The sequence below is a fragment of the Oncorhynchus mykiss genome, chromosome 22 (genome assembly GCF_057628025.1).
Source record: "Oncorhynchus mykiss isolate SJ-2025 chromosome 22, ASM5762802v1, whole genome shotgun sequence".
In the NCBI taxonomy this organism is placed as follows: Eukaryota; Metazoa; Chordata; class Actinopteri; order Salmoniformes; family Salmonidae; genus Oncorhynchus; species Oncorhynchus mykiss.
This window is the reverse complement of record NC_143043.1, coordinates 10,412,581-10,425,633: the sequence shown is the minus strand read 5'-3', so window position 1 is coordinate 10,425,633 and position 13,053 is coordinate 10,412,581. Positions and strand designations below refer to the sequence as shown.

Genomic DNA, 13,053 nt, shown 5'->3' with positions numbered 1-13,053 from the left:
CGTTGCAGAGGCAGTTGCAGTGCGTTCGGTGTGGTGCATACCTTGGATTTATCGAATGTATGCATCAAACTTTATGTGTAGACGACTTGACAGAAATGGTAGCATCAGGTGAATGTTAAACCTTTGTTGCCCACATCCAGATGGTGCTGTGTGCCATTTTGCGTAATAAAACTATCAGTGTGATCAAGGCATAAGAAAGCCAACGCCATCTGCACCCATCTGCCTAGATGTACCTTTTTATTACTTCTAAACAAAATAACTTTTGGGGGTTCTCATTTACTTGCGGATATTTGGTTGTGATCTTTGCAACATAACTATTTTGGATGCATCAGTTGTTAGCTGGAATGCTAACGCTCATTGATATAGGCTGTAGCAAAAGCTAGCCAAAGAGCCATTTTACTGGTTGAAGTTGGAAATGTTTTTAAGTATAATGCAGTTGATTTGGGATGATGACACAAACATTATATTGCCTGAAGAACAATACAATATAAACGAATAAGCACAATATTTAATATAATTCAGGCCTAAAGCAAATGTGGCACAAATGTGGAATCACAATTACTATTTCAGTTCAACATCGCCACATATTTATGAAGCACGAGACTGCAGATGGAGCGCGCAAAAGCCCCACTGGAATGGATGGGCGGGCCTCGCAGCAGGGTTATTACGTAAAAATGTGTCACTCGGAGCATGGGGTAGGGCAAATCCTGTACCACTGCAGACTCCGTCGACTCAAGGAGGAACCGAGATGAGCATCACTAGGCTATCAGATAAACTGCACACTTACCGTTTCAATACAGGGATGGTTACCCGTTACCCGTCTCATAAAGTAAGTATATTTAAATATGTATGCGTTCATCGCTGAAATGTATTAGGCTATATATTGACAGCCCACAATAAACACGTTATAAAATCGCTATTCTGTGATGTCAAATTAAAAAGGTCTGTTTGCATGACATGACCATCCCGTTGTTGCATATTTCTGAACAACGGAACTGCTCATTCATTAAGCACTACCAACAACGAGTTACCTTTGAATGAGCTTCAGAATAGCAGATTTCATCATGACACAATATTTGTTATTTTCGGAGCATCAGAGGAAATAACACTCATTGAGACTGGTGTAGGCCTAGTGCAATATAATACAAATAACAGTATGATTGATTCAGGTACTATATTTATCCAATGGTGTATGTAGCCTAATTTCTTTATGTCTGCATCATACAGCCTATAGTACAGCCCTAGACAAACTGCGGGTGGTTTGTTGACGCCCGGATCAGTCTTACAAAGAGCAGCATCACTTAGGCCTACAGCAAAGGCAGTGAGTGGTATTGCGTGTGGTTGTATTTAACTGTGGGCTAAGTGACTGCATGAACGAGATGTTTAAAATCATTATGTTCTGGAGAGGATTAGCTTTGATCTGTTTAATCATTAGCAGTTTATTTATTATGACAAAACAGCTATGTGTGTGCATGTGTTTGATGAGCGCAGACTGATTAAAACCATTGACCCTAAGCAGTGCAAGGCTATCTCTCTCAAGTCTTTATCATAGACCCTCAAGTGTCAGTAAAGCAGTCCACTAAGCAAGAATTTATAGCTTCAACATGATTAAAAGCTCCATGACCAGTAGTGTGTGTGTGTGTGTGTGTGTGTGTGTGTGTGTGTGTGTGTGTGTGTGTGTGTGTGTGTGTGTGTGTGTGCGCGTGTGTGTGTGCGCGTGCGAGAGAGATTCTGACTCAGAACAGCATAATTATGAAGATCAAGGTCTTGCTTCTTCATCTTCCTCCTCCTCATTAATATTAATAAAGGTCACTTTCTCATGCTGTCTGACAGTGTGGAAGAACAACATTGTTGTCCAGGTGTAACAAGAGCTTCTTTGTCCTGGGTTCCTTCCTCATTATGTGTCTGGTTTACCTCTGAGACTGAGTCCCCTGAGTGTGCTCTGCGTCTCAAAGCCGCCATAAGGGGTGTATCTCAATGGTCTCAAGTGACCTCCTCTCTTAATATCTCTGTCTTTATCAACAATGATTTAAGAACACCTTCACAGTGCAGACACCTTCACAGTGCAGATGAAGGAAAGGATAGGAGAGTCATCTGTTTAGATTGGGATTTACACAAAGATTTATCTCCTCTATGGCTAAAGGATGTACTGGGTTGTTTGATATTAAACCTCAGCTTTTACCTGATCAATGAGAGGGATTGATTGGTTAGGCCTGGGAGATCAGAGTCAGATCAGCGTTACCTACAGTACATTCTCCAACACATAGACAATATATCAGTTCTGTCAGGATTCTGTATCTACAGTGCCTTGCGAAAGTATTCGGCCCCCTTGAACTTTGCAACCTTTTGCCACATTTCAGGCTTCAAACATAAAGATATAAAACTGTAAGAATCAACAACAAGTGGGACACAATCATGAAGTGGAACGACATTTATTGGATATTTCAAACTTTTTTAACAAATCAAAAACTGAAAACTTGGGCGTGCAAAATTATTCAGCCCCCTTAAGTTAATACTTTGTGGCGCCACCCTTTGCTGCGATTACAGCTGTAAGTCGCTTGGGGTATGTCTCTATCAGTTTTGCACATCGAGAGACTGACATTTTTTCCCATTCCTCCTTGCAAAACAGCTCGAGCTCAGTGAGGTTGGATGGAGAGCATTTGTGAACAGCAGTTTTCAGTTCTTTCCACAGATTCTCGATTGGATTCAGGTCTGGACTTTGACTTGGCCATTCTAACACCTGGATATGTTTATTTTTGAACCATTCCATTGTAGATTTTGCTTTATGTTTTGGATCATTGTCTTGTTGGAAGACAAATCTCCGTCCCAGTCTCAGGTCTTTTGCAGACTCCATCAGGTTTTCTTCCAGAATGGTCCTGTATTTGGCTCCATCCATCTTCCCATAAATTTTAACCATCTTCCCTGTCCCTGCTGAAGAAAAGCAGGCCCAAACCATGATGCTGCCACCACCATGTTTGACAGTGGGGATAGTGTGTTCAGCTGTGTTGCTTTTACGCCAAACATAACGTTTTGCATTGTTGCCAAAAAGTTCAATTTTGGTTTAATCTGACCAGAGCACCTTCTTCCACATGTTTGGTGTGTCTCCCAGGTGGCTTGTGGCAAACTTTAAACAACACTTTTTATGGATATCTTTAAGCAATGGCTTTCTTCTTGCCACTCTTCCATAAAGGCCAGATTTGTGCAATATACAACTGATTGTTGTCCTATGGACAGAGTCTCCCACCTCAGCTGTAGATCTCTGCAGTTCATCCAGAGTGATCATGGGCCTCTTGGCTGCATCTCTGATCAGTCTTCTAATTGTATGAGCTGAAAGTTTAGAGGGACAGCCAGGTCTTGGTAGATTTGCAGTGGTCTGATACTCCTTCCATTTCAATATTATCGCTTGCACAGTGCTCCTTGGGATGTTTAAAGCTTGGGAAATCTTTTTGTATCCAAATCCGGCTTTAAACTTCTTCACAACAGTATCTCGGACCTGCCTGGTGTCTTCCTTGTTCTTCATGATGCTCTCTGCGCTTTTAACGGACCTCTGAGACTATCACAGTGCAGGTGCATTTATACGGAGACTTGATTACACACAGGTGGATTGTATTTATCATCATTAGTCATTTAGGTCAACATTGGATCATTCAGAGATCCTCACTGAACTTCTGGAGAGAGTTTGCTGCACTGAAAGTAAAGGGGCTGAATAATTTTGCACGCCCAATTTTTCAGTTTTTGATTTGTTAAAAAAGTTTGAAATATCCAATAAATGTCGTTCCACTTCATGATTGTGTCCCACTTGTTGTTGATTCTTCACAAAAAAATACAGTTTTATATCTTTATGGTTGAAGCCTGAAATGTGGCAAAAGTTTGCAAAGTTCAAGGGGGCCGAATACTTTCGCAAGGCACTGTATGCTCCTACATGTGTGCCAGTTAGAGATTCCGCATGTCAAATGATATATTTCCATTCTGCTCACTACAACCACATTGGTCAGTCACTTAGGGCTCTGGTAGTGTACTACTGGATAGGTAATAGTGTGTACTTTCAGACAGACCCAGAGTCTTAGAAATAAGAATGAATAGAAAGGGCATCTCCATTCAAGTCAGTGGTGGCATGAAGCCATTTTGAGTGTACCCATGCCAGGAAGTAAAATCAGGAAGTGTACCCTTCAATCTGTGTAATGATTTGTTGAGTAAACTCAACTGACATTACACAAAATACATTCCATTCCATGAGCCACAGCAGTTAGCGTCATTTGAATGAACATTCTGCATTACCATGGCAATCCATCATCAGTTGATAGAACATTCCAAACCCTAACCCTAACCCTAACACCATGGAAATGATTGCATCCCAATACCAGGCAACCATTGCGAGTGTACCAATGAGTTAACCAGTCATTTGCCAGGGTTGGAGCTTCATTCTTATTTCTATGTTCCTAACAGTGCAGAGCAAGGTCAGCTAAACCCATATTCTGATTGGATCAATAGATCCTGTATGGAAGGAGAGAGCAACAGAAGAGAGGTGAAAGGACGAGACAAGAGGATATGGAAATAGAGCAATAAAGAGGGGAGAGGGGATGAGATGAGAGAAAAATAGACTGGGGAGCAGAGAATAGAGTGAGACAGAGAGAGAGAAAACCACAGAAGAGATGGACAATGGTAGGCAGGGGAGAGGAAGGGGGAGAGGAAAAGGGGAGGTGGAGAGGAAAGAAGGAAGAAGGAAGGGGAATAGATGAGGATGAGAGATGCTCCAGTCCAGACAGTACTGACAGTCTCTGCAGGATGTCTGGTGTACCACACAGCCAGAGCCAGGTCCTCCTAACTGGGTCACTGTCCTCACCTTCCATGCATCCCTGGAGAGGCGTGTCTGAGCTGTCTGAGCAGCTGACTTTGAGCTGGCCTCCTCTCAACCCTGACCCCTTCTTTCAGCCTCTCCATCACAGAATTGAAGTACCCCAAACCCCATAGGACCAGCTACTTTACCTCTCTCTCAACCCCCACCCCACTCACCTTATGACAGGCAAGACCCATTTCTCTTACCACTTTCTCTCCTCAAAAAACAGGATACTTTCCCCCCCACCACCTTTCATTACAATGCAAAATCCCCTCTCTCATCCTCCCTGCCCAAGAAGGAGGAGCCTCCCCTTCAAACTCCCAAAACCACTCATCTACCAAATTCCCCCATCCTCAAGCCCATAAAGCTGTCCCTTCTCTTGACAGGACCCCGCAGACTGTGGATGTCTGATCTGTGATGGATCTCTGGAAGATCAAAATCAAAGTTCAAATCAAAGTTTATTGGTCGCGCACACAGTTTAGCAGATTTATGTTACTAGCTCCTAACAATGCAGTAAATGTCAAACAGTACGCAAAAATACAAAATAAAATGAATCAAGAAATGTCTAATACAATTAACAACCAAATAGCACTGTGGCAGTAATTCAAATGCAATCTATATGTTTAAACACCAGATTAATTTACACAAGATATACTAAGAATGATATGTACAACAGTCAATGCATTTAAGTGGGTTATGTCAAAAATCCAGTATATAAATACGCAGTGCAAAACCGTATGGCAAAATGGATAGAATTGCAGGAAATTAGCATCCGGTCCAGAATCTGGAATATAACTATGTATAGTTGAAGTCGGACGTTTACATACATACAAGTCGGACGTTTAAATACATTTAACCTAAGTTTTTCACAATTCCTGACATTTAATCCTAGTAAAAATATCCTGTCTTAGGTCAGTTAGGATCACCACTTTATTTTAAGAATGTTAAATGTCAGAATAATAGTAGAGAGAATGATTTATTTCAGCTTCACATTCCCACATTCCCAGTGGGTCAGAAGTTTACATACACTCTATTAGTAGTTGATAGCATTGCCTTTAAATTGTTTAACTTGGGTCAAACGTTGCATGTAGCCTTCCACAAGCTTCCCACAATAAGTTGGGTGAATTTTGTCCTATTCCTCCTGACAGAGCTGATGTAACGGAGTCAGGTTTGTAGGCCTCCTTGCTCGCACACGTTTTTTCAGTTCTGCCCAAATTTTCTATGGGATTGAGGTCAGGGCTTTGTGATGGCCATTCCAATACCTTGACTTTGTTGCCATTTTGCCACAACTTTGGAAGTATGCTTTTGGTCATTGTCCATTTGGAAGACCCATTTGCGACCAAGATTTAACTTCCTGACTGATGTCTTGAGATGTTGCTTCAATATATCCACATAATTTTCCCTCCCTCATGATGCCATCTAGTTTGAGAAGTGCACCAGTCCCTCCTGCAGCAAAGTACCCCCACAACATGATGCTGCCACCCCCATGCTTCACGGTTGGGATGGTGTTCTTCGGCTTGCAAGCCTCATCCTTTTCCCTCCAAACATATTGATGGTCATTATGGCCAAACCGTTCTTTGTTTCATCAGACCAGAGGACATTTCTCCAAAAAGTACGATCTTTGTCCCCATGTGCTTTGTCCCCGTCGTCTGGCTTTTTTAATGGCGGTTTTGGAGCCGTGGCTTCTTCCTTGCTGTGTGGCCTTTCAGGTTATGTCGAAACAGAACTTGTTTTACTGTGGATATAGATACTTTTGTACCTGTTTCCTCCAGCATCTTCACAAGGTCCTTTGCTGTTGTTCTGGGATTGATTTGCACTTTTCGCACCAAAGTACGTTCATCTCTATGTAACTGACAATTAGCCTGTAAGTCTATGTCATTGTTTTTTGTTTGAATTGTTTACGTGTTCGCTATGCGGGGGAAATGATAAGACAAGCGGAAGTACGTGGCTAATAACTGTTGTAACGGGCATCATTATCGTAGCAACACACCTTTGGAGGGAAGGCAATCCCGTGCTGTGTTAGCTAAGTTTTCATGTCATCGGGTGTAGTTCATAAAGGTTGAAGTGTGTATGTTAGGATGGGAACATTATAATAATTAAGGATGAAGTGTGAATTCACACCAGGAATAATAAGTGTGAAGTTTGATTTCCTCCCTTCTGTAATAAGCAGCCAATGAGGTATTTTTCCTTTATTCGTGTTTAATCTGGCACTGTTATAGCTCCGGCTAAACTGTTTATGTATGTCAGCACTTCAGAGTTATACCAAGCTAATAAGTCACTCGTAAGATAAGAAGGTTGTGAGAGTGTGCTTAACTGTATTTTCATTTACTTTATAGTTCTCACAGAAGGTGATCATTCTGACTAAAACTACAGAATAAAACCGCCAGTTAAAATCAAGGAACGGCCGGCCGCGACCGGGAGGTCCGTGGGGCGACGCACAATTGGCCCAGCGTCATCCGGGTTAGGGAGGGATTGGTCGGTAGGGATCTCCTTGTCTCATCGCGCACCAGCGACTCATGTGGCGGGCCGGGCGCAGTGCGCGCTAGCCAAGGTTGCCAGGGGCACGGTGTAGCCTCCGACACATTGGTGCGGCTGGCTTCCGGGTTGGATGCGCGCTGTGTTAAGAAGCAGTACGGCTGGTTGGGTTGTGTATCGGAGGACGCATGACATTCAGCCTTCGTCTCTCCCGAGCCCATACGGGAGTTGTAGCAATGAGACAAGATAGTAGCTACTACAACAATTGGATACCACGGAATTGGGGAGAAAAAGGGGTAAAATTCTAAAAAAAAAAATAAAAATAAAAAAAATCAAGGAACGGTTGTGCTCGTGGTTACTGGAGGGAGCTGCACTCTAGGAGACAGAACGCGTCTCCTTCCTGAGCAGTATGACGGCTGCATGGTCCCATGGTGTTTATACTTGTGTACTATTGTTTGTACAGATGAACATGGTACCTTCAAGCGTTTGGAAATTGCTCCCAATGTTGTACCTTCAGGCTTTTGAACCAGACTTGTGGAGGTCTACAATTATTTTTCTGAGGTCTTGGCTGATTTCTTTTGATTTTCCCATGATGTCAAGCAAAGAAGCACTGAGTTTGAAGGTAGGCCTTGAAATACACCCACAGGTAAACCTCCAATTGACTCAAATGATGTCAATTAGCCTATCAGAAGCTTCTAAAGCCATGACATAATTTTCTGGAATTTTCCAAGCTGTTTAAAGGCACAGTCAACTTAGTGTATGTAAACTTCTGACCCACTGGAATTGTGATACAGTGAATGATAAGTGAAATAATCTGTCTGTAAATAATTGTTGGAAAAATTACTTGTGTCATGCACAAAGTAGATGTCCTAACTGACTTGCCAAAACTATAGTTTGTTAAATAGGATGAGTCATGACTAGAATACAGTATATACTGTACATATAAAGTGGGTAAAACGTTATGTAAACATTATTAACCTTTTACTGCAGTGGGCTAAATCAGGGTCACACAAGGTGTTTCTTGGTGGTCTTAAACAAATCTACTTTGAAACAAAAGTATACACCTCACACGAATGGTTATGGGCTTTAAAAAAACAAGACATCTGTACCATGTCAGATCAAATTTACGTTGAAATGTATTACATTTTGAGTTTGCATCCCAATATTTACACTTTATATACGTCATAGGAGACTGAAATATAACAAAATCGTTTGACATAGAAACACCGGATTTTTGGCGAGTTTTTCAAATAATGTTTATTAATTATGAAATTATGAAAAATATTAATAACATTCCACCCATTAGGCCACTAGGTCATTTGACTGCAGGAAAGGGGTCTACAGTGACTAATGCTCAATGACTCTATGTACATATGGCAGCAGTCTCTAAGTTGCAGGGTAGAGTACCGGCAGGCTAGTGACAGTGTCTAAGCTTCAGGGCAGGGTAGTGGGTGGAGGCTGGCTAGTAATGACTGTTTAACAGTCTGATGGCCTGGAGATAAACAGCTTCTATCAGTCTCTAAGTTGCAGGGTAGAGTACCGGCAGGCTAGTGACAGTGTCTAAGCTTCAGGGCAGGGTAGTGGGTGGAGGCGTGCTAGTGATGACTGTTTAACAGTCTGATGGCCTGGAGATAAACAGCTTCTATCAGTCTCTCGGTGCCAGCTTTAAAGCACCTGTGATGTCTCCACCTTCTAGATGGCAGCGGGGTGAACAAGCTGTGCCTCGTGTGGCTGAGTTCCTTGATGATCTTCTTGGTGGTCCTGTGACACCGGGCGCTGTAGATGTCCTGGAAGGAAGGCAGTGTGCCCCCAGTGATGCGTTGGGTCCGATATCCACGGTTCTGATGTTTCAGTCCCCTGGAGCAGGGTGCTTGATGCAACACCAGTGTTGTGGGGTTTGATCCCTCCTGCTGGGCCACAGCCACTGATAATGAACTACAAGTCATCATCATCATGATTTGTGATGGATGTCTGATGTCTGATTGGCTCCCCATGGCTGTGCCTCAGATCCAGAAAGACGGGGCATCACACAGTCCTTCTCCCAGAGCCCCAGGGGCCCAGGCTATGAGGATTACAATGTGTTAAAGCCTGTTCCCACTGACAATGACTCATACAGCCTAATGATACCAGCGCCCATTACCAGGTGCTAATTGCCCACTGTCTGGTTTCATACGGAGTTGCCAGATTACCCTGGCAGTGATTGAATGGGTAAACGAGCAGCCTTTCTGGGAGGGTAGGAGTCTTTATGTCTGTATGATGGTGAATGCGCGCTTCTCTGTGACTGCCTATGTTTTCATGAGTAGGAATGTGTGTGTGTATGCTAAATAGACTTGCATACTCAGAAGCCCTCTGGATGGATGCACAGGCACACACATGAGGGTCTCTGTTCAAGTATCATACACAGTCACAAACAAATAGCTGCATGTGCACACACACACATACCCATCCACCTACCCTTACACACAAAGGCTCAGCTTGAGTTCCTGTGCCCTTTTGTCCCAGTACTGAAAAATTATTTACCCGACAATAAACAGATCCGGAAGACAGATGGGAAGGAACGTGTGTGTGTGTGCGTGTGCGCGTGTGTGCGTGCGCTCACCTGTGTGTGTGCGTGTGCGCGTGTGTGCGTGCGCTCACCTGTGTGTGTGTGTGTGCGTGCGCTCACCTGTGTGTGTGCGTGCGGGAGTTTCTGTAAGAGGAAATGTCAAGCATGTCAGACATGCCACAGGAACGGAAAACGTTTGCTCTCAGGGCGAGCTCAAAATCCTTTCAGGTTAGATTAGTTCTCAGAAGTACTTCTCACTACTTTCTCTTTTCTACTCTTTCCTTTCTCTTTTTATCTTCACTCTCTGTCTCTCATCTCATCTTTTTCATGTTCACTTCTTTTATTATGTTATGTTATCTTTTCATTATTTTATTATCTGCTGCCTCTATTCTAGAAAAAGAAAAGCTGTTAAGTTGGGGTGGCAGGTTGCCTAGTGGTTAGAGCGTTGGACTAGTAACTGAAAGGTTGCCAGATTGAATCCCCGAGCTGACAAGGTAAACATCTGTAATTCTGCCTCTGAACAAGGCAGATAACCCACTGTTCCTAGGCCGTCATTGTAAATAAGAATTTGCTCTTAACTGACTTGCCTAGTTAAATAAAATAAAAAAATTAAGTTGTTGAGCAGTGGATTTTGGAATTTACCCTCTACCTAAAATGTATCACATCCTTGATGTGTTGCTGTGTCTCTGCATATCAGTAAGAAGTAGACCAGGTTAGTCATATTGCTTGTGTCACCGTACTTTAAAACCTCATGGCTAAGCAAGACAGCACCTCCGTGGCTGTGCTCCGTGATTCTGACTCAAGTGACAGTTGTCACTCAGTGTTGTCATCAAAATGCCTTCCCCCTGTCTGTAAAAAATCTTCTACTTGTCAGTTTATGGTTCCTATTCCTCCACCACTCCGTTCTGCCTCTTCTGTCTTGCTGAAATCAGAAGTGGTGTGTGTGTTGTGTAACAGAACCGCATTGATCAGCTGTTAACAATACTGCAGAGAAGAGAGGTGAGAGTGTGGGAGATCATTTTGTAAGAAAGGGATCAAGAGAGAGAGCAGAGAGAAGGAAACTGAGTTGTTTTTAAACTGATGTGATTGTACAGGGTTATACAATGAGCAAATCAAATGAAGGCCTTGTGAGGGCTCTTCTGCCTTGAAAACAACTCTGAGGTCAAAGGGGGAGAGAGAGAGAGAGTGTCACAGTTCCCCCCCTGGTCTGTGACCAGGCGGACATGGTTGTACGTTTGTGTTTGACAGTTAGGCAAGGCGACAGAGTGAGTTTCCTGTTTCCTGTTTTCATTCAGTTGTCTAGGTGTAGCTGCTGCAGCAGTAAGCATCTCTGTGACAAAATTCATATTGGATGCAAATATGCACACTTGATTAGAGGTGAGAGAACGGTCATTAATACACATATTTATACATAGAAACAGAGCTCCTTATATATTCCATGTTAGTGTAGAATAAGGAACTGGCAAGCTCAACTCAGTATAGACATAAGAATTGTATTTCTGGTAGGGATTTCAGTCTTCCGATACTTAAAAAAGACACCTTCCTTCCTTGAAGTACTCACTGATCTGATGGTAAACAAGAAGTGAAAGCAGTGTCCACTTTCTTTCATCTATCCAGTCAGATTATCTGTTATTACCTCCAGGAACCATCCTATCTTTTGAAACAGGGCTAATGCCAAGAAGGAGGAAGGAGCAATGAAGCAAAGGATTCTGGGAGCTTGGCCTGCTTTTCATGCTGTGTGTAGCAGGTGTTCTCCCTGGCTAGGACCATGCAAACTGGGATGTGTGTGTGTTATTTATTTTATTTGACTTTTATTTCATCATGGGAGCCCATTGAGACCAGGGTCTCATTTTCAATGGTGCCAAATTCAACATGAAGACCCCTCCCCCATCACAATACAGCCCAGCGGCACAATGGAATCAAGACGCAGGGAGTTGTTTAGGTTATTCAAAAACTGAAGGCAGATTTACCTTATTCAGTGGAGATCCCACAAAAAAATACTAACATTTGCTGTGGGGAGAGGCTGATTTAGGGGAAAAGTGTGTGTGTGTGAGCGTTCGTGCATGCATGCATTTGTGCGTTGTGTGTGCTATCTTTGTCTGTAAACTATTGCTGGGCAAAATAATGAGAATTAGACAAGCACCAGTAGTTCTTTGACACAAAATATGAAGTGTTGATTTACTTTCCCCCTAACTCAGCCTCTCCCCACTACATATGTTAGCACTTTTTGGAGACAGTCGCACACTGTGTCTGTACATAGTCAATGGTAGGCTTCGAGGGGACTACTACGGTAGGTACACCTACAGCTCATCTCTTAGCAGTAGTACTGTAAACTACTTTATCACTGACCTCAACCCAGAGTCTCTCAGAGCATTCTCAGTCAGCACACTGACACCCCTATCAGATCCCAGCAAAATCTCAGTCTACTGAACAGTGCAATACTGAATCATGCAAAATCAAAGCCGAAATAGCTGCCCACTATTAAAAAATGCTGTAGATGGAAGCAGGGTGGTGTAGAAACCTTAAAAAAAAACTATTTGCAACAACAAATGAAATCCATTTTAGACAACTTGGTTTGATGAAGAAAGCAAAAACCTAGGAAAGAGAATTGAGAAACCCATCCAACCAAGAAAACCTATGGTGAAACACTAAAACAGTACAGAAATAACAGAATAATACCAAACACCAAATAATGCACGCAGAGCAAAATTAGGACAATACCCACTAATTATCAAAATTCAGAAAAGAGCTGTTAAATTCTTCAAACACTTAAAAGGAAGTGATTCCCAAACCTTCCATAACAAAGCAATCACCTACAGAGAGATGAACCTAGAGAATAATCGACTCAGGAAGCTGGTCCTGGGGCTCTGTGCACAAACACAAACACACCCTACAGAGCCCCAGGACAACAATGCCATTAGACCCAACCAAATCATGAGAAAACAAAAAGATCATTACTTGACACATTGGAAAGAATTAACCAAAAACAAAGCAAACTGGAATGTGACTTGGCCCTAAACAGAGAGTACACAGTGGCAGAATACCTGACCACTGTGACTGGCCCTAAACAGAGAGTACACAGTGGCAGAATACCTGACCACTGTGACTGGCCCTAAACAGAGAGTACACAGTGGCAGAATACCTGACCACTGTGACTGGCCCTAAACAGAGAGTACACAGTGGCAGAATACCTGAC

The 13,053-nt window shown here is 42.8% G+C and overlaps 1 protein-coding gene across 7 annotated transcripts in view; it reads left to right on the top strand.

Moving 5' to 3' along the window:
* The first annotated feature begins 599 nt into the window (after window positions 1-599).
* Window positions 600-13,053, top strand: part of inpp4aa (inositol polyphosphate-4-phosphatase type I Aa) — a 60,235-nt gene continuing 47,781 nt past the window's right edge. For all 7 annotated transcript variants that reach the window (XR_016490515.1, XM_090215388.1, XM_036958614.2 and 4 more), the window contains exon 1: window positions 600-829. The gene's annotated coding sequence lies outside the window, so the exon portion shown is untranslated. The remainder of the gene's footprint in view (window positions 830-13,053) is intronic.